Source organism: Notamacropus eugenii, chromosome 1, assembly GCF_028372415.1.
Source record: "Notamacropus eugenii isolate mMacEug1 chromosome 1, mMacEug1.pri_v2, whole genome shotgun sequence".
Taxonomy (NCBI): domain Eukaryota; kingdom Metazoa; phylum Chordata; class Mammalia; order Diprotodontia; family Macropodidae; genus Notamacropus; species Notamacropus eugenii.
The window spans coordinates 484,792,583-484,816,623 of record NC_092872.1 but is presented as its reverse complement, the minus strand read 5'-3'; the positions used below and the strand labels follow the sequence as shown (position 1 = coordinate 484,816,623).

The window sequence follows — 24,041 nt, the reverse complement described above, 5'->3', positions numbered from 1 at the left end:
CCTAAAGGTAGGGAGAGTAAAATGATCTTCACCTGAAGTCCCCTCCAGAGCTACGATATTTAGTGTAACAAACCCAGTGGCCCATGGGGCTAGATGCCCCTTCCAACTAAGGGACTCTAGCTTGGGACTCACACAGACCAGGGTCAGTCCTGGTGGGGACTATAACTCTTCCCCCCAGAAGACAAAGAAGTTTCTTCTCAAATTCTCTGACTTGTTATGCCCCCTCATCCTAGAATAGAACTCTGGAGAACAACATTTTCAGCAAGCTTAGATTTGGCTCATATCCCAAGAGGGATTTACAGATTCCTTTCTAAAAGGATACTCATGGACTAAGTAGATTGATCAGGTATAGGACAGCTATTTAATTCCTCCACCACAAAAGAAATGCTTAAACACAAAAGACTCATAGCCATGTACTGACAAATCCTTAAAGCATGATACAAATTTAAGACAGGAAGAGGCATTTCACTTTCACCTGAATTCCTAACTGTCTAAAACTGTCTAAATAATTTTTTAAATTATCTTTATCTTTTGACAAGCTAAGGCATAGCTTTACCTCAATCTCCTCTCAGTGGACATCTTTTTCTCCAAGAAGCACTGTAGTATCTACAAGAAACACTTCGCACAGGGCAGCTGGCACCAACTGCAGAACCCAGGATTTCCAAAACTCCCAAAGGAGCCATTGGGTTCAGAAATTCCTCTCTTAATATCACTGTTTGGTCACTTGTGCTCAAGGAAAAAAAAACACACAAAGCACAAGAAGCTGCTAAAACCTTGAGATTCAGTTTCAGGTTCACCTAAACACGTGCATGCTCTCTAGATGCTGAAAGGATAAGAAGAAATCCTTTCCCTTCCTCTGAGGAAGCCCAAGGGATAGCTGTCAGAGGCCCAAGCTACACATTCAGAAGAGAGGAAGAAGAAACTGAAGAATTGTTTCTCTCTCTGAAGTCTGCTGAATGGATAGCTCTTACTATTCAAAATCCTGTGCTTTTAACAGAGCTCCTTTCCTTCTCCCCCCATCATGGTGGGTAGGAGAAAGGAGGCACATGGAGACCAACATGGAGGCCTCTGGTTTTCACTAGAAATATATCACTGCCAGAAGGGGCCTAACTTTAGGGATAGCATGTGTGATACCAGGCATGCTCCCTGAAAGGGATGATTAGTGTTAACTTTAGATTAAGAACTATTACAGAGTTTTTGTGTTTTCTTGATTGTGAAAATTGGAAGTAAAATTTCTGATAACTCTGAAGCAAGAAGAACTAAAGCTTTGTGAACCAGTGTAGTTTTTATTATTTGTGGCAAGAAATCTGGAAAAGAGAGTCTGCTAATATTCAGGTCCAAGATTTTATTCCAGTTTTTCTATTCTTGTAGTTTGGATAATGAAAACTAAGTGTATTATGATTCAATAACTTGAATTATCAAGGTATAAATTGCATAAAGGAAGACTTGGGGCTTAGTGTAAAGAAAAGCTTTTTTAAAATTAGGTTGTCCAAAGGTGGAATGGACTTTCTGAGGAAATTCCCATCTTAAAGAGGCAGTTAAGTGATATGGGAGACTTAAGAGGCAGAAGGACCTGAGTTCTAATCCTGCCTCAGATACGTACTAGCTGTGTGACCTTGACAAGTCATTTAACCTTCTTCTGCCTCAGTTTTCCCATTTGTAAAATGAGGATAATAAAAACATTTGCCTTCCATGGTTGTTGGGAGGACAAAATGAAATATCTATGAAGCACTTTGCAAACTTTAAGGTGCTATTTAGAAGCTATTATTATCATCATAATCAATGTTATTAAATTGAAGCAAAACCTGGATGACTCCTTGCTTGGGATATTGTAGAGAGATGTTTTCTCTGCATTCTTAATATGAGCTTAGATTAATGATGGTAATAGATTTTTGCTGAAAGGAAAAGACCTTATAAAAGTCCTTATAAAAAAACTTGTAAATCTCAACCTAGTCATTTTTTTGATGATCTCTTTCTCTTTTTTTTTGCTAGAGTAACTAATATTAAAAATTTCTGAAAATGGGCTGCCCTTTTTGTTCTTTCACTACTCAAAAGGTCTCTAAGAACAAATATATTTCTGCTAATTTGTGTTATGGCTCAAAGAAAACTTTGGGTTCGAAAAAAGCCCTAGGAGCCCTTCTTTACTAGAGTAAAACCAGGAAGAGTTTCAAAGAGAGAAAATAGGATTCTCTGAAATTAAATTATGTGCTTTTTGAGATAATGACAGAGAGGTGTGAAAGGTGGGATGTTTTGCTCAAGCTACCATGAACATAAAAATAGTCTAGGGAACACTTTCCAAATAGTCCATGGAACCAAAGAAATAGTATAATTTCTTGTCTTTCCTTTCATCTTGACTTTCCTTTCCAGAGATAGTCACTCAAAGGATATTCTTTTGGAGTAACCTTGAAGCATAAGCCTAGACAGACACTATTTTCCTTCCCACCATTTATTTGGCTGTTCATGCAGCTCCTACCTAGTAATTCTTCCCAAGCCTCTCCCTGTTGCATTTCATTTCTCTTGTCTCATGTTGCTTTCCTGATTCTGGTGCTTCTCTAACCAAGATGTTCATTGCTGAATATAGGCCTCCATGTTTGGTTGTCTTTCTTAGTTTTATTCCAAGGTACAGACTGATACCTACCAAGTGACATGGAGGATGCTTAACTTTTATATATGATAACAAAACATATAAGCAATTCGAACAAACAGGCTCTTAAGGTTGAGGCTACCTCTCACCCTTGCAGGGACACCTTCACACAGTTGACAAAAGACATGAGAATATATAGGTCTCATGATTTCACTCCAGCATTCAAAAACCAACCATGAGTGGCTCTCCATTGCCTAGAGGACAAAATACCAACTCTTTTGGCTGGTATTTAAGGTCTTTACCAAACTACCTTTTGAATATCATTTCACTCAGTTCCCCTTCACTGGATATCAAAATATCTCACACCTATTGTGGGGGAGAGGGGTAAAGCTGCAGTAAGCAGGATGTAAAAGACAACCTCAGACTTGGTCTCAGATGCTGAGTAGCCATGTAACCATGGACAAGTCACTTAACCTTTGTCTGCCTCAGTTTCCTCAAATGTAAAATTGGGATCATAATAGCACCAACTCTCAAGGTTGTTGTGAGGATCGAGTGAGATAGTATTATTATTAAAATACCTAAGACAATGCCTGGCACATAGTAGGCACTTAATGAAAGCTTGTTCTCTTCTCTTTCACCTTCTATACTTGAATGTTACTTCACTTGTAGATCTTTACATCCCTGAATAACAAATCATTTCACAAATGTATATTTCATAGTCTGTCTCATAATTCTTAGAAAAGAGATCAATTAGTAGCCACAGACTTGTGTAATTCTCAAACCCTTAGAATGTCAGGCCAGTAGAGTGATGATTGAGATATGAAAGACGTCAACATCCATATGTAAGCTACTGCCATCATGAGCCTTGAAATACCTTTGGTCTCATGGGGTTTTTAATTATCAGTGTTAATGATGTGCATAGTCAATTTTTTTCCTCCTCCCTCTTAAACAAATGGGTCATTTTAAATTTTAAAAAATCTTTAATTTGACCTAGGAAAGGACTGTGAGATGGTTGCCATGAGCAGGCAAATTGTAGGGAGAAAAATGGTGTCCGGGCTGACTGGGGCTGGTGTTGAGTCTGGGAGATGATCTTATAAATTACTATCTCTGGAAGGAGAAGTCAAGATAGGAGTATGAACTAAAAGTTGGTTCCATGGTATTCCTTGGAGACAGCTCCCTAAACTACATTCGTTGCCACAGTGAATTAAGAAAACAGCATACATCCCTCCTTGATACTATTGCCAAAATAGATCACTTAGTTTTAGTGGGCATCATGAACCTCTTTGTAGAAATATTGGCAACCCTACTTCTGTTCTATGTCATTGATCCATTTGCCAGTTACTTTCTTCCTGTAGATTAGTCTTGGTGAAATGATTTGTTTTAAAGTGGAATAAATATGTGCTGCTTTGGTTTGAGAAAGCAAGGGAGAACATTGGACTTGGTATCAAGTGAACTTGGAGGCAATTAGGTGGTGCCTAGTGTTGTTGAGCTTAGAGTCTAAGTAAACCTGATTTCAAATCCTGCGTTAAACATTTATAGATATGTGATTCAGTCAAGTCACTTAACCACTCTCCTCAATTTCCTCATCTCTAATGAGACTTTACAAATGTGTGTGTGTGTGTGTGTGTGTGTGTGTGTGTTCGCCCTTCATTGTCGAAGAAGACCGTGCCATCAAAGAAATGATGACATGACTTGCACTTGATTTTGTTTTGAGTGAGGGAGGGCTGTGCAGGTCACCAGCCTCACTTCTCCTCCAGAGCCATCTGAATCCAGTGACCAGATATTCATCAGGATGACTGGAGATGACTCAGGATGAGTCAATTAGGGTTAAGGGACTTGCCCAAGGTCACACAGCTAGTGAGTGTCAAATGTCTGAGGTGAGATTTGAACTCAGGTCCTCCTGACTCCTGCACTGGTGCTGCCCCTTTACAAATGTAAAGTGCTTTGAAAACACCAAAGTATTATATAAATGCTCATCTTCATCATCGTCATCATCATCATCATCATCATGAAATCTAGATTCAGTCAAGCTCTGCCATACTTTGTGACCTTTAGCCAGTTACTTTAAGTCTCTGGGGCTCAGTTTCTTTATTTTTAAAATGGAGAGGAGGAGGATCGCTTCCAGTTCTGACATTCTGTAATTCCTTGAACTTTCTGCAAAACAAATCCAGAGTAGTTCTTTCAAATTTAACTTCAGTTGGATAATTTTTTTAAAGAAACATAAGGAAAGTTGACTACCATTTTCCATATGTATTACTAGCAATCAGGTAATCTCAGACCTTGTGTTCTATGCTAAAGATATGCCCCCAAGCTTCTTATTTATTTAGGCTGTACATCTCTACAAAATTAAAGATACTGCAACTATCATATCTCAGTAAGAGTTGCAATAAATTCTGTCATTCCACTAATCCTCTTCTCAAAGGAATAACAAAGAATGAATTTACATTAGTAAATACTAACATGACCTCATTAGTGGCCCTCACTAAAGCCTTGGAGAAAACTAGAGAGGTTTATGTTCTGAGAAGGGAGGGAGAAGGAAAAACACCAGTTTGGCATGAAACTTTCCTGTTACCATTTAAGTCAGGAAGAAAGTTGAAAACAATCCTCAATAGAATTTAGTTTTGAAGAGAAGGTCAGCCTGAAAACTGCTGCCCTATTTAACCAAATACAACATTACTCATGTAGAGTACTTGCTGCAGGCAACCTGAGTTGCAACCCAAGTTGATGGATTCATTCATTATTCCGTAATGTCCAATTTATTCATTTATTAAATGTATTATTAAATGTACGTTTATTAAGTATCCATTATGCACAGAGTACTCTGTTAGCTTATGGGAAAAATAGAAAAATTAAGTTATTCTCATGAACCATGTTATATATCCATTTCAAGTTTCCTTGACATTTTGTCAATCCTAGTATCAGAATGTTAGAGCTGGAAACCATATTAAAACATAGACTGTTGGAAGGGACCTTAGACACCCTCTGGTTCAACTCTCTCATCTTGAAGAGGAAACTGAAACTTAAGGTGTTTAAGTGACTTGCCTAAGGTCACAGAGTAGATTTCCCTCTCCCCATGGGTCATTTCTCCCTTTTTTTCTTACATGTCATCACTGAGGGTCGTTTCACATTAGGTGATGAGAAGTCACTCAAATCTTTTCTCCTGAAATCCCAGCCTCGTGGTCCATATGAATTCTCTTTCGCTGCTGCCTTGGAGTGAAGGGACTAAGGGGTGAGCATCAAGGCAATCCCTTTACATCCATCATGGATTTTTAAACTCTTGAATTCTGACCCTATCTATTATAAGAGGCTGCTCGACTTTTGTTTTAAATTGCTTGTGTGCTTTCATATCTAGAACTGATGTTAGGAAGGAGATCTGAGAGTGGTAACTCACAAGTCTTATCTTCCTGCAAGGCTCCATGCAGCTGCTACTTCCTCTGCAAAGCCTCCCTGATCATCTCTCCTGTTGTAGTTCTTTCTTCTTCCTCATTTCCCTTGTGCCATGCTTACTTGTGTCCAAGTTGCGCCTGGCAGTAGAGAGTCAACTGCTGGAGGACAAGGGCTGTTTGGATGTTGTCTTTATGCCTTGCTCATAGTAGCTGCTTGTGTGGTGCAGTGGGTTCAAATCCTGACTTCTATGATTATTGCCTGTGTAACCTTGGAAAAGTCACTCAATCTAGCCTGGTCACCTGTAAAATGGGTGTGTTGGATTAGGTGGCCCCTACGGTTTCTTCAGACTCTAGATCTATCAACTCCCCTGGACTTACCCATTTGGTCTCATTCCCTTCTAAGGCTTGAGTCTCTTTTTCTCCCACTGACAATGGACACTGGCCTAATGACGGTGAGGTCATCTCCTACCTCCTACTACCTATGTTTATGCTTAAGTCTTTGCTCACTGCTGCCAGAGCCTGTTTTGATATATCTACTCTCTAGTTTCTTTCTAGAGTACTCTATGACCGAGAGTCTGGGAGTCTTAAGAGATCTGGATTCTAGTTCTAGTTTTGCCTTCAACTGGTTGTGTGAACTTGATTAAATTACTTGACCTTTCTGGAATTTCTTCTTGTCTGTGAAATGAGTGGGGTCCAAGACTAAGCCCCTAGTGGTGTGTGTGTGTGTGTGTGTGTGTGAATGTGTGTGTGTGTGTGTTTGATTCTTAACCTTTTCTATGTGTCATGGAAAGGTTGTGTCTGGGTGGCTTAGTGGATAGAGCTCTATATCTGGATTCTGGAAGACCTGAGTTCAGATTCAGCCTTTAACACTAGTTGTGTGACTTCAGACAAGTCACTTAACCTCTGTTTGCCTTAATCCACTGGAAAAGGCAACGTCAAACCACTTCAGTATTTTTGCCAAGAAAACCCTGTGGACAGTATGGTCCATGAGTCATAAAGAGTCAGCCATGACTGAACAACAACAATGATCCTTCTCAGAATAATATTTTTAAATGAATGAAATAAAATATATAGGATTACAAAAGAAACCAATTATATTGAAACACGGTTATCATAGTATTTAAAAAACAAATGAGTTCACAGATCTTAGTTTAAGAACCTCCGACCTAGGGGACTACTAAGGTCTCTTCAGCTTATAACCTTCTAGTTTCTATTTTACAACATTTTGTGGTCTCTGCTCTCATGTTGTCTAACTGAGCTTCTCTTTAGCTGTCTGACTTGCTAACTTGCTCCTCTTTCTGACTTTCTGACTTCTCTTTTTTCAAATATCAATGTTCACCTGTTCTTCCATGTTTAAAATCTTGGGAGTTTTCTTGGATTGTTCCCTCTCTCTTTACCATCATAAACAATTCATCACCTAGTCTGGTAGACCAGAGGAGTCAAAAATATAACCCATGGGCTGCATGCATCCCATGATTAAATTAAGATCAAAATATAATTGGAAAACGTTTAGCAAAATAAAAATATACTCAAATACAGATAATATCACATTTTAAAGCCAAGTCACCATCAGGGCTGCAAGGATCCTTATGTAAGATTTAGTGGCCCCCACTTCTGTTTGACTCTGATATCATTAGCACACATCATACTTCTCTGAGATACATCTCCCATCCAATCCCTCCTCTCTGTCCACTGCCACCACCCTAGTAAAGGCTCTTGGTAACACTCATGTGGACCCTTCTGGAACCTTACAGGTCCTTCTGCCTCCACTACCTGCCCCTTTCCACTCCATTCTTCATACTCTGATGAGATAATCTCCTTTACTCATAGATCTCTCCACTTTACTCCTCTGTTCAAAAGCCTGTAATTTGTTCCTCGTTGCTCACTGAGGAAAGTGCAGAGTCCTTTGTGTGGCATTCAAGATCAAGAGTCTGCCATGTGTCACCTTTCCAATCTTATCTCACAGTAGGACCTTCCAAGTACTCTACCCTAATCCTGCACGGGATCACTTTTTGTCCCCAAACATTCTTGGTTGTTCTTTGGCCTCTGCCTTTTGCTCATGCCTAGAAAATCTCCCATATTCTTCTTCAACTGCTGGGTTCCTCATCATTCTTTAAAGCCCAAGGGAAGTGCTTCTTTTTGCCATGAATGTTCCTGTTGGTAACAGCCTTCCCCCTCAGACTTTGCTTTGCATTCTTGAATGGAAAAGTTATTTCACATTATTGTATATTGTAGTTATGTGGGTGCCATGTCTTGTCTCCCTTATAGACTGTAAGCATAAGGATAGAGATTGTATATTATCTAAACTCTTATAACAGCACAGTACTGGGAACAAGATAAATACTGGACTTAATGTTTGTTGAGTGATTGAATGAATGAATGATACTGTTATAGTCTGTGTTCAAATAAGCACATTTTCTAAGACCTCATCTAGCTCTGGTCTCAGGATTATATGATCGAAGTGAATAAACTGTTGGGAGATCATCTCTGAAGACAAAGTCTTGATTTTGGTATATGTATGCATACAAGACATACATACATATTTGTGTGTGTATATATAGATATAAAAGCATTATCACCACTGTCACCATAATCATAATTGTTTGCCCCACTGTACTAGTTGTCACATCATTCTCCTTAAAAGGATTTGTTGCTTCTCCCTTTCCCCCCAGTTTTGGTCTCATGATGTTATAACCCCCTTCTGACCTCTCTATAGTCTTGTTTACATTTTTTTTTGGTCTTTATAGGTACTGCCAACACCTCCCAACTTAGTATCAGTTACAAAATTAAGAACTATGCCACTTACCCATGTCTACACATTTATTTGGCAAGAACACTCCAGGGTCCCACCTTAACCTTGTCTTAAATCTTCTGTTGTGGGACCTTGGCTAGAGCAGCATGGATGAAGTGTTTGAAGGATGGTTGGGTTTTTTTCCTTTGGCTGAGTATATGTGTCCTAGACTTGGAAATATATAGGTCTGACCTCCTAAACTCATTCTGACTATAGCTGCAGATTGAATAGCAAATTTATTCCCCAAGGGTTTAAGCACATGCTCTTTATGCAGACAATCCCCATTAAAGTCGATAGGTGTTTGGTCTGCATATGAAGAACGGTATTAAATCTTAAATCATGCCATTTTCATTGCTGTACATCTCTGTCACTTGTACAGTGGTAGAGTGCAGAGTTAATACCATCTCCAGGTGTTCGGTAGAATTAAGTACTCAGTTGTTTATGTGCCACTTAAAATCAGGCTCCTGGCATTGATAGGTTCCTTGCAAGTCTGGACTATTGACATCACAAGTCGGTATTTTCCCATCCTTGGAAGTGGAGATAATGTTCTAGTCATAGAGTCTTACTCCTCTTCTCAAACCTTTGCTCTGGTTGCCATCTCTGAGTTGGTTTTAGGATGCTGTGTCCCTAAATCTAACATTTCCTAGGGAAGAGTGAGGGTTCTGGAATCATAAAATTCTTTTTCTATATTTATACTGAGTATAAAAGCCAACATAGTCCACCAGATCACACTGTGGTCACCTCACCACAAAGAAATACACTGCCCCTTGATAGATAGGTTACACCCATAAATTGTGGTCCAGACCCTGGTAGGAGGTAGGAGCCCCACCTTCAGATTTCTGAGTCCAATTAGCCTGCACCTTATCCTCTCTTTAGTTCAGAAAGGTTGCCTTCCATTGAGACTGTGGTAATTGTTTTCTCTTCCTCACTTTGCTTGGCTCTCTCTGGAGAATGGCTGCCCAGGGAAGATATTTAAAAACAGCCAAAGGCATATCTTGTCCTTCTTGGTTGAAGTCTTTGCTCTGAGTGTGTGAGATGTTTGTCTTTATTATTGAGAGGCATCCTCTCGTACTTGTTGGAATAGTAAGGTCAGGAGAATGCGGGAACGATTATTCATCTAGCCAGAAATTTCTGAGTTGGGCTCTCATTTTTCATAGATTATCTCTTTTTCTAAGAGTTGAGCAGGAGACAACGTCAATATGTTCATACCCTTGCAAAACGGGTTTGTTGAGTTTTGTTTGTTTGGCTGGTTTTTGTTTTTGCTAGGCCGCAACTAGTCTTTAATCCAAACCTCCTCACATCCCCTGATATTCACGCCTCACCCCCTACCCTCATCCAAAGCAGGGCAATCACAAAAATCTCTGAATTCCTCAGAGAATATTGTAGAGACATACTTATTTTTGGTTGGGAAAGCAGCTATTTAGTTGCTATAATGGCTTTTCTCATTAAAATGCAGATCCTGATGCACATAGAGGATAGATGGAAAAATAGATCAACAGATCACGTTATGTCGCTGTTTGAAATCCCTCGGAGGTGAACCAGAATAGATATCTTCCTTCTCCCTTTATTTATTAGGTATTTCCATCTAGAGGGGTCTCTAATGATGCGGCACACCCACGAAGGGAGGGAATATGGTGAAGGGAAAAGGAAAATGGATATCCTAATTTCCACCAGTGCTAGAACTAGCTATTGTGCAGCAAGTACAACAATCAGAAACCAAACAAGCATTTTAACTTCCAACGATTATGAAGGTTTTCAAATTTGACTTCCCAAAGACCAACCCTCAGGATGATAATGATAATCGCTTTGCCAAAGCCTTCATTTCTGATGGTGAATTAATATTCTCATCACTAAATGCGCACTAAAGATTCGACAATAGGCCAGCTTTTCTCTTTTGTTAAAAACTTGCAAAGAGTTGCTGAGTTGAAAGGCAAAGTAAATCTTTCTATCTGAGGAGGTAAAGCTGAATGTTATTCCTTGTTTTTAACGGCGCTGTATTGGAGAGCTGCAAGCTGTCTTAACACGGGAGAGAGATCCATAGGGACCTCTGTGCGATTTCAGCAAGTCTTTGCATGCAGTGTGTTTGTACTAGCTGAAGATAGCGCATGACTCTCTAAATAATTTACAAGTTGATTAATAGACTCACATGGGTATAATTAGAAGAGGGAGAGACAGTGGATACAGTAACCGGTACAGTGCTTGGGGGAACAGGAGACTTTATTTTTTTAAAGAAACTTTCTAGGGTGCTGGGCGTTTGAAGATAAGTTGGGAAGAGCTCAGTGCCTCTTCTCTTTTGAAGTGGAAATAGGACAGTTTGAATCCGTCGAGTTTAATTTTTCACAAGCTTTAGGGGCCCCGCAGTGCAACTCCCTTTTTATTATTGAGAAAATTCTACATTTTTCTTTCATTTTTCTACACACACACACACACGCACGCACACACACACACACAGGCAGTCCAAACAGTAAGTAATAAACAGATTAATTTGCTCTTTTATTAAATGTATATTTTATTCACCTCCCCAGCATATGAAGATACACATTCTCCTGCCCACCCCTGGACAGAACCCCCAATGTAAAGTTTTCTATAGGTGTATTAACATATACCCCTTTAATTTATGCATTTTAAAGAAACCCTCACCTCTGTTTGACAATGCTTTTGAAGTAGCTTCTTTTTTCAAGTCAAACTTTTGACTTTTCCACTGGGATTGCTACAAAGATTTCTTTATGGAAAATAGGTAGGAGTCTTCTTTTTTTTTCAGTTGAAGAAAATCTGTGGCCAGGGTAGTCAAAAGTAGCAGTATGTTTTAAATGCTGCAATTTCTGTTAATGAACTGAAGGTTAAAGTCCTTGTTTCATCAGTAGGTTTATTTGCAGCATGGTCCTTTCTGTATTCTTTTAACTGAACTGTTTCTATTGTTGCTTTTCATTTTCAAATCATGATTTACTAGGTACAATCATCAAAAGATCAGAGTTGTCTGGGGGAAACTGAGGCAATGATTGAACGTCATCTAGTTCATGAAACAACCAGCCGTACTTTTTTTGGTCCTATGAAGTGAATAATCCATGAGTACATGGTTTTCTCCTTGTTTTAATTGAAGATGCCCTGGAAATTCTTCCTTCTTTCTCCATGGCCATGGAGAAAGAATAACATTCCAATCTGCTCAGCTATGAAATTGGTCTTGACAGGCAGTAGTCTACAGAGGACTAAACCCTGTCTTCTCCAGCCTGAAAGTCCCATGGCAGAGCACAAAGATATGACACCAGGCCTTTTCTAGAGATGCCCTCCAGATCTTTTTTCAGAATTCTGATTCCTGGTTTGTTTAAAACTCCCCTGGCTTCTGACAGTGTCCCAGGCAGGTGAAACCCAAATGGGTTTGTCTTCTGAAAATGGGTTTGCATCTGTGGAACCACAATACAAAAGTGATAATAAGATCGTGTTGAATGTAAGATGACACTGAAGATTTTATGTAGCAAACTCAGTGCAAACACATGGAATAGTAAATATACATGTATTATGATGACCCAAACTTATGGATAGGCATATTAGAAGATAGAAGACAATATTAGGTGATTACTGCCAAGAGTCTTTGTACAGCATTGAAGCTACAAAAGAAAGGGAAGGGAAGAGTGAGTAATTATGAATGTTTCTTTAAATATTTGGAATTTGTGATTGTGAGTAAAGTAACTTATAATATCCAGAATTTTGTGTCTGAATTATCTAGGCTGGACATTTATACAGCTTAACTTTACTATCACTAGTATCAGAGAGCAGTAAACGATAGCTAAGGCAGCTAGATGGTCCAGTGGATAAGGCACTGGACTTGGACTCAGGAAGACTCTCTTCATGAGTTCAAATCTGGCCTTAGACACTTATTAGCTCTGTGACCCTGGGAAAGTCTCTTAACCCTGTTTGCCTCAGTTCCTCATGTTTAAAATGAGCTGAAGAAGGAAATGGTAAACCACTCCAGTGTCTTTGCCAAGAAAACCTCAAACAGGGTCACAAAGAGTCAGATATGCTGAAATGACCCAACAAAAACAAAGAACTACTAGCCTCCCCAGAATTAAAAGTGAAAAGGAGAATTTGCCATTTATTATCTGATCTGACATCTCCAAGAGCTAGAAAACTATTGTGGTTCAGGGTTACGGGGATGGGGATGGTGTATATAGAAAAAGAAGAGCCACAAAGAATAGGGATTGGATTTCGTATTTCATTAATATAGAGAACTCCCACATGAGTGAACTCCCTCTACTTGCATTGTTACCAGCCTTTGCTGAAATCTGTAGTTTTAGAGAGCTGCCTAGAGCTCTGAGAGGTTAAGTGACTTGCCCAGGGTCACAGCTAGTATGTGTCAAAGGTAGAACTTGAACCCAGGTCTTTTGGCTTTGGGAACCACATTCTGTCCACTAATCCAATTCCTTTCCTCTACTTTCACTTCCCATCTCAAGCCTTGGCTGTATGTGATGTCTTTACTTCATCCACAAAAGCTAGTCAGTAGGAATTCAGATGAACGAACTCTTCCACTAAACCAGGGCCTTGAGTACACTTTTAGAGACACCTTTCAGCTCCAAATCTACATATAGGTGAAGGATTCCTCCATCCATGTATATAAACTTAAGGCCTTTTTACTTGGTAGTAATAATGTCAGTAACTCTTGGTGTTACCTCTTTCCTCCTCTTCCCTCCTCTTCCCTCTGATCTCAGGTGCCTTGTTTCTACAGCTCCCTCCCTCATCCTCCCCCAAATCAAAGGAAAATCTGTTTGCATACTTTACATTGATTTGGGATCCATTTCCAAGTGGTCCATTTCACATCACTGTGGGAGCACCCATATGAATTTGTCTCAAATAAATACTTTTAAATGATAAGCAGAATGAAACTAAAGCTTAGTTCAGGGTGCCGTCCTGGTTAGAGTTTGAGGTTTTTCTTCCAATTAACCTTGTGGAGATGTTAGTTGGATAGTTACTTGAAGTATCCCCACACCCCTTTCCCCACCTGCAGTGAACAACATTTGAACTTGTTCCTCTGCAGACATTCAAGCTAATTTTTAAAAAATTTGGCACTGTACCTTTCCAGTAGACATGAAACTTATACAGCTGTAATACTTTTTAGAACTTCACATTTGAGACTACATCAAATAAAAAAGTTAGTTCATCTTGCTTACGTCTGACCTGTGTTCCTCCTAAGTTACTCTGTGTACTGGAGATTAAATCAGGCTTCATTTAATTATGAGATGAAAAGATCCAAACTTCTATTTTGCAAGGTCTTCAGCAGTTCAACGATCTCATTGAAAATATCATTCTCATCCCACAGCATTTGTAGGACAATGTTCCTAAATAGGAATGAACCTCATTTACGTTGACAAATTGCAAAATAGAAAAACAGCAACCAAAAAGATAAAAATTATTCAATTAAATGGGAAAAAAATCCTTGGCAGAGATCCCAGGACCTTATCTGCTATGCTAGGAAGGATTCCATGAGGCCTGGGGGACTTGACTTCTAGGACTAGATTTCTTGGCTTTCTCTAAGCCTTTTGCCTTGGCAGATATAGCAAAGAGAGGAGGCATGAGATTTCCTAAGTTTAGGGGTTTGGAAGGATTGACCCTTCTTTATCAAAACCTTTATCAAAAGGTTCATGGAGTCATTAAATATGCTTTTAATTGGTTCAAGGGCAATATATTTCAGTAAATGGAAAAAATATACATACGTAAGAAATTCTCATCTTGATTCTATTTTCTGCAGAGGAGGGTTTTTAAAATTGTTTGATTTTTGTTAAACTGTTAAGCAATGTGAGATTCTGTTACCTATGGCTTGGATTTATCAGAAAGTCAGATTAGTTTCTTTGGAGAATTTCAGGGTGTAACCAAGGCAGATTGTGGAGTGTAAAGAATGCCTTGTTTTATGCCCTGGCCCTCCTGGACAATTCAATGTGAATTGGTTTGCTGTGCTAGCTGTCGAAGTAGGCTATTGGGGGCATGCAGGATGTACCTTTGGCCAGCAGGTGGCAGTAAATAATAAACAAACAGTGGAAAGACCAAGTAATGGTAGAACTGCTGAACCCTCTTGTCTGTCTATTAGAGCTATAGGGGCTTGGAAAGACAGTCATAATTTCCAATTACATCCGGGAAGGAGGCAGACACACACTGGCAACTGCCAGGAACTGATGCCATGCTCTGCATACTCATAGTCTTTAAGAAATAAGGATGGATTAGGTCTCCTTGAATTTCTTTGATGATGATATAACCGGTGCCACCTAAAAGGGGCCAACCTCAATCTATGAGCAAAGCCTGGGTGCTTTCTAGAGCTCCCTTTTCTCGTCTTTAAGAAGCACCTGTTGGTTTGGGGTATAAAAAGAAGACACTACCACTACCGTCTTTGACACCCTCCTATCCCATCCCTTCCTAAAAGGTCTTACCAAGAATGGTATCCTGCCCAACTAGCTGCCTGGAGAGGACAGTATTCCCCAATTCAAGGTTATTAGTGAGGTACCAAGGGACACTCAGAACATATCAACTAGGTCTTTTAAGAAAAATACTTTGTTTTTTAATGCTACGATCACTTCTTAGCAGCAACAGCAGCGACAACAGCAGAACCCTCCCTTGTAACAACTGAGCCCAATGACACAAAGAGGAATAGATTTATTGACAGTGTCTGAAAACTTGTGCCTTGATGTATCTCTAAAATCCAGCACTGCTCTGCTTCATACCCTCGGTCCTCCAAAACCACACTGGTCACTACATTCATCAGAGTCCTGAAGTCTTTCAGTGGAGTTTTCCTTGATGTTATTATGTATTTTTTACTTGGCTCACACTTGCTAAGGTTTTTCTGAATTCTTCCTGTGTGTCATTTCTTCCATGACAATACACCACGCGTTCATGTAAAAGTTTGTTCATCTATTTCCCAATTGATAAACACCTGCATTTCTTCTCGTTCTTTGCTCCTACAAGTGCTGCCACAGATGTTTCTGTCTATAGGACTCTCCCCTCTTTGTTGTAAATGACTAGTAGTGGTACATTGATTGCTTCATCTCTTTGTCATTGGGTGGGTGAGTGGAGGAGGAACATGTTTAAGTGCTGGAAGAGCTGTCACATGGAATGAAGGATTAGACTTGTTCTGTTTGGGTCCAGAAGGCAGAATCAAGAGCAATGATGGACATTGCACAAAGGTCAGTTTAGTAGAATGGTGTGCCCTGGGAGGTGGTAGATTCCCCTTCCTTGGGGGTCCTCAAGCAGAGGTTGGACAACCACTTGTTGGCTGTGTTACAATGGTGTATTTAGGTGGGACTAGATGGCCCCTGAGGTCCTTTCCAATTCTCACATTCTGTGATTCCTCCCTTACCCCAACCAACACCTGTATCTTCAGCTTTGTAAAAATGAAACTGAGGCAGCCTTTAAGGGAACAAGAAGTCTCAAAAATGAAACTTGAAAAGAGGGAGGTACAGTTTTATCAGAATTGTTGGATGGGAGCAGCCAGGAGAGGGTCATGGGCTAATCGTTTGTTGAATTGAATTAATCTAAGTTCATGTAGGCCCCAGGTTTGTTATAATACCAAATGACTGTTTTCTTGCGTCACTGCCCAGGCAGAGGGAAAGTTGGGGGTGGGTGAAGTATTAGAAGGGAGAGGAGAAGGTAGTATCCAGGAAGGGAAACAGGGTCATTTTGCCCAGATTCCTATACCTTGGGAATGTCACTTCCCCCTTTCTGTAACATTCCTTCAGGTTTCAGATCCCTTCTAGCTCTAATGTCTTATTATTCTGCATCTAGAGGACACTCGTTTATAAGTAAGTGGGGGGGGTGGGGAACACGGCAAGGGCTAGTTACAGACAGTATAAGAGATGGTAGTGTGGTGAAATGTAAAGCCCACAGGTTGAGACTTCAGGAACCTGTATCACTTTTGAAAGATCACTCTCCCTCCCCGGACATCAGGATCTTTATACGTTAAAATTAGATGAGTTGGTTTCTAAGATGATTCCATTCTCCCATTCTATGATTTGGCAGAGAGTGAAAAGACAGAGCCTTTCCACAATCCATCAGATGTGGCATGTGGGGGCTATCCTAAACAGTGACCCTTTTTCCTCATTGGATTTCTACCTGATCATGCCTGATTTGGGTGGGGGGAAGCTCAGTCTTTAGCCATAGACCTATTCTAGGCTGGATGGTATTCCTTTAAGACTCATTAGCCTCTCTGACGATAAATGGCATTAAGTCACTATTTAAATCAGTAACCAAGTTCATCAGGGAACAAGTGAATTTAAGTTTTAACTACTTTGACGTCATTGTAAAGATTCGAGTCTTTCATGAAAGATCTTGAGCAAGCAAGTGAAGTTATCCAGTGTGGCCTCCTAAAATAATAGGACATTCACATCTTGCGCTTTGCTAAATTTCGGGTTGACAGGACATTCCAGGGAGGTAGCCCTTAGCAGCAGCTAGTACTCTGGGTAAGATGTTAACTGTCAAGCAATGAAATCAAGCCTTAGGCATCTGAATTAATGGTGAAAGACTTTAGACCCAAGCTGAAAAATCTCTATCTGAGAAGAGGATAAAGGCTAAATGGGTGATATTATCAAGGGGACTTTAAACTTTTGGCAGAACACAACAGCAGAGATCCTTCCCAAAAAGTGCATTTGTGCTGAACTGGCCAGCCAGATAGGGCAAGGTGGAAAAAAGGAGTCGATAGTCTTCACAGGGTAAAAAAAAAGACAGTTTAAAAAAGGAGAAACTGAAAGAGAAGCACACTAACTGCAGATAGGAGAGGAGATAGATTTTTTTGGTCAGTTTAGCTAAATGCATGGTCTTCTCCAGGGCTGCATCCTGGGACCTCACATGTTTCAGAGAATCTTTCTAGAAAGTGAGAAGAAAAGCTCATTTGGCCAGAGTTTTTCCTACCTCACATGAAGCAGTTCAAGTCAGTGCACCCAGAGTTATCTATAATTTGCTTTAGCCTCTAGCAATATCTCCCACCCTTCATCACCTCAACCCAGATAAGTGCCACAGAAGTGCTCTATGGAGGAGCTCCCTAATGTTGTGTGAGAAAAATGTTAAACAGGAATTGCTTTGATTTTGCTTTTTTAATTCATCTAGCTCATCAGTTCATGCCAAAATCTTTGGAGATCTTTAAGAATAGATTATCCACCTGTCAGATGCTCTGTGGTGATATACAGTGTTGGAGGATCTCTGCCCAAGAGCCTTAACAAATACTCAGGGTTGGGGTGTGTGGGGTTTGCTCCAGTGTCGGAGTCAAACACGCTATATAGTTCAATCCGAAACTGAACAATGAATAGACACAGATAAGAGAAGTGCACATGTTGGGGGATGACATTAAGAACAAAACCATTTCTGCCCAGGTAAACTAGCTATAGCACTCTTCTATCTACTGTGTTGTTCAGTCATTTCAGTCGGGTCTGATTCTTTGTGGCCCCATTTGGAGTTTTCTTGACAGAGATACTGAAGCAGTTTACCGTTTCCTTCTCCAGCTCATTTTACAGATGAGGAAACTGAGGTAAACAGGGTTAAGTGACTTGCCCAGGGTCACACAACTAGTAAGTGTCTGAGGGTAGATTTGAACTCAGGAAAATGTCTTTCTGACTTCAGGTCCAACACTATTCACTATGCCACCTATCTGTCTTCTATTTATATGTAAGGGCTAGTATGAACTCCCTAAAACCGCCCCCTCCCCACACCTGAGATTTCATAACCAGATTTGCCACCCAGTGCATATGATTTTGACATTTCATTCATGTCTGTCTCAATAACCTACATTTTCATAGTGGTTTCAGGCTTACAAAGCATTTTCATCAAGAACAACCCCATGAGATGCACTAGACAATACAAGTTGATTGATATAAATTGATATGTAGGTCAATGGATCTATGATGTCATCAATGTGGGCACTCCCTCCAATGGACAGGTCACAACCTATGCATATGTTTGTCATCCTGTGGGGTTCTTGTTTATATTTTTTTCCAAACCCTATACTATAGCTTCTAATATCCTGGGGACTTTCATCAAGGTCTCTTCACAATATAGAGATACCAGCTCAGCACTCAGGTTGCCTGATTATCATCCTGTACCCTTGTTCTGTCCACCACTTTCATCCTAAGCCTACCTCTTCCAGCCATTTCCGTGAGGAACTCCTTGACACCAGTCCCTGAGTGCCACTGCAATATGTTGCAACCTCTTTCCCTTCATAATGTGTCTAGTCAGATGACAGCCTTTGAGTGACCTCCAGTTTTAATTCTTCATAGGCTGTGCTATATATATATGTATGTATGTATGTATGTATGTATGTATGTATGTATATACATGGAATATATATTCCATTACCATATTTATTCGGGATCTGAGGCAAAATATGATGGCACACAAACAACAGTGAAGGCCCATTAGTATGAATTTCTTTCATTCCATGGATGTGAATGGAAGATTAAGGAGATTGGTAAAGGTGTGTTGATAGCATCAAACCCATCCTTCTACTTAGACATCATGTATTTGCTGTGCAGGACCTGCCAGCCCTGGTGTGTCATATGTCTAGGATATCTGCTGAATTTCTAACCATTTCTTTTAAAGCTTTCTTTAAAGATAAAGCTTTCTTTCAAAGCTCAGTTCACATGCTTCCTCTTCCATGAACTTGTCCCTGCTATCCCCAGTCAGGGACAGCCTACCCCCTCAGATGTCACAGAGAGCTTGGTTTTGTGCCACAGTGTGATGCACTCTTCAAGTATCATCACGTACTATACTAAATGTCTAAGGAAGGGAAAGGAAAAAGCACTGAGTGGCAGTGTTTTGCCTGGCACAGTACTAAGTACTTTACAGATATGATTGTATTGAATAAGAATAATGATAGCTAACATTTATATAGCACTTACTATGTGCATTGAGTGCTTACCAATTACTATCTGATTTGGTCCCCACAACAGCTTTGGGAGATAGATGCTGTTATTATTGTCTCCATTTTACAGATGTGGAAACTGAGGCAGACAGGTAAAATGACCCAAGGTCTCACAGCTAGTAAGTGTCTGAAGCCAGGTTGGAATCCAGATCTTTCTGACTCCTGGCTCCACACTCTATTTCCTACGTCCCCCAGGTGCCTTCAACAGTCACCCTCCTACTGGAACAATGAACTCCATGAGGTCAGAGACAGTATCTTACCTAAACATTGTATTCTCCCCCTGTGCCTAGTGCAGGAGGTACTTTTAAAATACTTGTTCATTGATTGATGGAATGAGCGAATCCAGGAAGTTGGCATAAACTAGGATATCTATGTGAAAGGGGCATTAGTGAGGGGCAGTCTTGTGTAGGGCAAAAAGTAAGTGACTGAAAAACAGGAGATAATTGGTTCTAGTACAACAAACAGCTAGCTATGTGCTTCTAGGAAAATCAATTTTTTCACCCTATTCTCATCTATGTAAAATGGAGGGGATTTGAGCCATGTGGTCTCTTAAGGGCTGTACTATCCTAACAACTTTTTTCATTGTTTTCTTATTTCTATTCTCACAAGATTTTATTGTTATACCTCTCAGTACTCTGGAGTTCTGAGACACTTGGAGACCTGAAAAGCATTTTTTAAACTTCATTCATAATTTTCAAAAAATTGACCCAAGCAAGTGTTGCATTATTCCAACTCCCAGGAGACTTCAGTTTGTCTCTTCCCTGGCTAGTCATTTGCAGAGTAAGCTTGAATAAGACAGTTTCCTCACTTGTAAGTTGAAAGGATAGAAATAGATGGTCTCTAAAGTCTTTGTTGATTCTGCTATCTTATGGCATTTTAAATTCTTGATTATCAACAGAACAATATGGAACATTTTTGTATGCAAAGAAGACCAGAAAAAGAGGGTTGTATTTGAAATCATGAATTTATGACATGTCAACTTGTCCTTTAAAATTATTGCCCTGCTTGTCTGTACCCCCTTCTTCCTTCTATTCTCTTCTGTGTATTTTTAGATGATTCATTGATGCTTTTTTCTTTTTCATTACTCTCCCCTCATCTCAAATAAAAAGTCTCCCTTGTAAGAAATTAGTATAGTTAATCAAAACAAATTTGTGTTGTGCCCTTCATGTGTGAAAATGTGTGTCTTATTCTGTACTATTAGTTGAATTATCAAAGTTTGATTTCTTTTTTAAAAATTCAATTGTTTTTAAAAACCAGCATTTTGCATATGCCTTTCCCAAGCCCCCGCCTACCCACCACTGAACAATTTTTAAAACTGAAAAGTAAGACATTTTCATTTTGAATATGCATTCTACAGCAAAACCAATTTTCACATTGGCCATGTCCAAATGTATGTCTCATTCTACATTTTTGATTTCATCACCTTTATGGCAATAGGTGGATGACCTGTTTCATCTTTAGTCCTCTGGATTTGCATTGATTTAGCCTTGCTTTGATTAGAATTTCTATTGTTATTTTTCTCTCTATTGTTTTCATTATAAAAATTTCCCCCCTAATTCTGCTTCTTTCACTCTGATTCAGTTCGTAGAAGTGTTCTTAGTTTCATCTGGAACTGTCCATTTAGTAATTTCTCAAGGCACATTATTATTCTGTTATATCCATGTATCATAATTTGTGTTGTGCTTTCCCCACAGATAAGTGCTTCTTTAGGTTTCCAGCTTTTGATTGTTATGAAAAGAAATGCTATAATTTTTTTTGTATGTGTAGGTCCTTTTCCTCTTTGATCTCTGGAGTACCGGACTAGGAGTTATATAGTTGGGTTAACGGACAAGTACAGTTTGGTAACCTTTGAAAACAGAGCTCCAAATTATTTTCCAGAATTGCTTGACTAATTCATAGCGCCACCCATAGCACATCAATGTGCCTGCTTTCCCACAGCTCCTCCAACATGTGTCATTTTCCTCTAATGTTATTTTTACCTCTCTGATGGGTATGAGATGGAAAGTTTGAATTTTGAGCTGAAAGCTGTGGAGAGAATGGTAGCTCCAGATAGGTTTGAACCTGATGATTCTCAGGTCCCCCTGACAGCTAAGATATATGGATTCTAAGATTCTGTGGTTCTGTGATTCCATTCTAAGACAACAAATGAGGAGAGTTTAAGAAGAAAGAAAGAAAGAAAGAAAGAAAGAAAGAAAGAAAGAAAGAAAGAAAGAAAGAAAGAAAGAAAGAAAGAAAAAGAAAGAAAGAAAAGAAAGAAAGAAAGAAAGAAGAAAGAAAGACAGAGAAAGAAAGAAAGAAAGGAAGGAAGGAAGGAAGGAAGGAAGGAAGGAAGGAAGGAAGGAAGGAAGGAAGGAAGAAAGAAAGAAAGAAAGAAAGAAAGAAAGAAAGAAAGAAAGAAAGAAAGGAAAGGAAGGAAGGAAGGAAGGAAGGAAGGAAGGAAGGAAGGAAGGAAGGAAGGAAGGAAGAAACATTACATATAATATAGTTCTCCCCCTAGGAAAGATAATTGTCACCATTGTATTTGGGAAAGCATTTTCACTTATATTTGAGATCACCTTTAAAGTCCATTCTTACCTGCTTCTTTGTAATAGTCATAAAAATGTCTCAGCTAGGACGTTAGGGATTCTTGAAGACAACATCTCATTTTAAATATGAAGAAAGAAACAAAGACAAGACTGGTCTAAGATTCATATAGTTTAGTTACTTGTAGAGCTGGTGTTAAAACTAAATTCAGTTTTTAATAAGCATTTGGTAAGTGCCATCTGTGTATTGAAAACTTGACTGAGCACCAGAGATAATAATGAAAGTTCTTGTGTTCATAAAACTTGTATTCTACTGAGGGAAACAGTGTCCACAGGCATTTCAATAGAATCTCTCTCTCTCTCTCTCTCTCTCTCTCTCTCTCTCTCTCTTTCTTTCTCTCTCTCTCTCGGACCTGATTGGCAGGTCCTCTTTCAACTACGATAAATATCATGCTGCTTTCCTTTTACAGTCCTCTTGGAACATTGTGAGTTCTGAGTTTTTAAAGTGAATGAAAGGTGATGTCAAGTTATAAAACACTGTTAGTGAGTATCATTCAATATTTGTGGATTAGCACTAGGTTTAGACTCTTTATAGAACTTTTATGTAAACTCCTTGGGTGCTGGGCTGGGACTTTGGTTTTTCCTTTTGTATCCAAAGTATCAATACATTGCCTGGTATGTAGAACTGAACTGAATTTAGTTGTGGACCCAGTTCTTTCTAGGCTTGGGTTCTTTAAACCTCTATTATGATGATGACTATACTTAAATCAACAGCTGGTAACTCAGTGGATAGAGCACTGGGCTGGAAATCAGGAAGACATCTTCTTGAGTTCAAATTTGGCCTCAAACACTAGCTGAATGACCCTGAGTAAGTCATTTAACTCCATTTGCCTCAATTTCCTCATCGGTAAAATGAGTTGGAGAAGGAAATGATAAAACCACTCCATTATCTTTGCCAAGAAAACCCTAAAAAGGGTCATGAAGGAGATGAACATGACTGAAAAATGACTGAACCACAACATATTTAAATCAGTGCTATGAATGAAGTATGTTTCTTCTTAAAACAGAGACCTTCTCTCAGTATAGTCAGCAAGAGTCATGTCAAATTTGCTATCTCAGTATTTCTTACATACATCCTGTTTTTTCTATTCCTTTTGTTGCTTTTATAGTTCAGTCTCCTAAGAGGCGTCCCTACCTCCAGTCTAGACCCTTCTCAGAGTCATCCTACATATAGTTGACAGCTTAATCTTTCTAGTGCATAGCTCTGGTTCATCACTCCCATGCCACTTTGGTGGCTCCCCATTGATTACTGAATTAGGGCTAGACACTTCTACCTCATTTTATAGTAGAGGAAACTAAGTCCCAGATAAGGGAGGAGTCTCTCATGGTAGTACATGGAAGATTTGGAACTTACATCCAAGTCATCCATCCAAATACAGGGCTCTTTCTGCTACCTCTGTCCTGAAAAAAAATACAGGCTCATTAGCCTGATATTCAAGAACCTCCATAATTTGGCTCCAACATACCATTCCTTCTTTATCTCAGGCTAATTCTGTTTCTGGCAAATAAATTATTCATTGTTCTACAAATATTTCCCAAACCTTCCCATTTCTGTGCCTTTCTTTGGTGTTCCCTATGCTTGTCATGTCTTTTTCCCAGCTCTACCTATTGAAATAATAGCCAGCATTCAGGTCCAGCTCAAAGTATGTAGTAGCATTTTAGTTTTTGGCTGATACCTTTTTTTTATATCACATGCATTTCCAAACATATCCTTTCCTCCTCTTCCCTATCCATCAAACCTTTTTTTGTAACAGAAATTTAAAAGAAACCACAATTCAACAAGCATCAACCATGTCTGAAAGTATAAGTAATA

The 24,041-nt window shown here is 39.4% G+C and overlaps 1 protein-coding gene across 6 annotated transcripts in view; it reads left to right on the top strand.

The window, feature by feature from the left end:
- The window catches only part of AK8 (adenylate kinase 8), a 174,488-nt gene that overhangs the window by 89,310 nt on the left and 61,137 nt on the right, over positions 1-24,041 (top strand). The window lies entirely within an intron of this gene.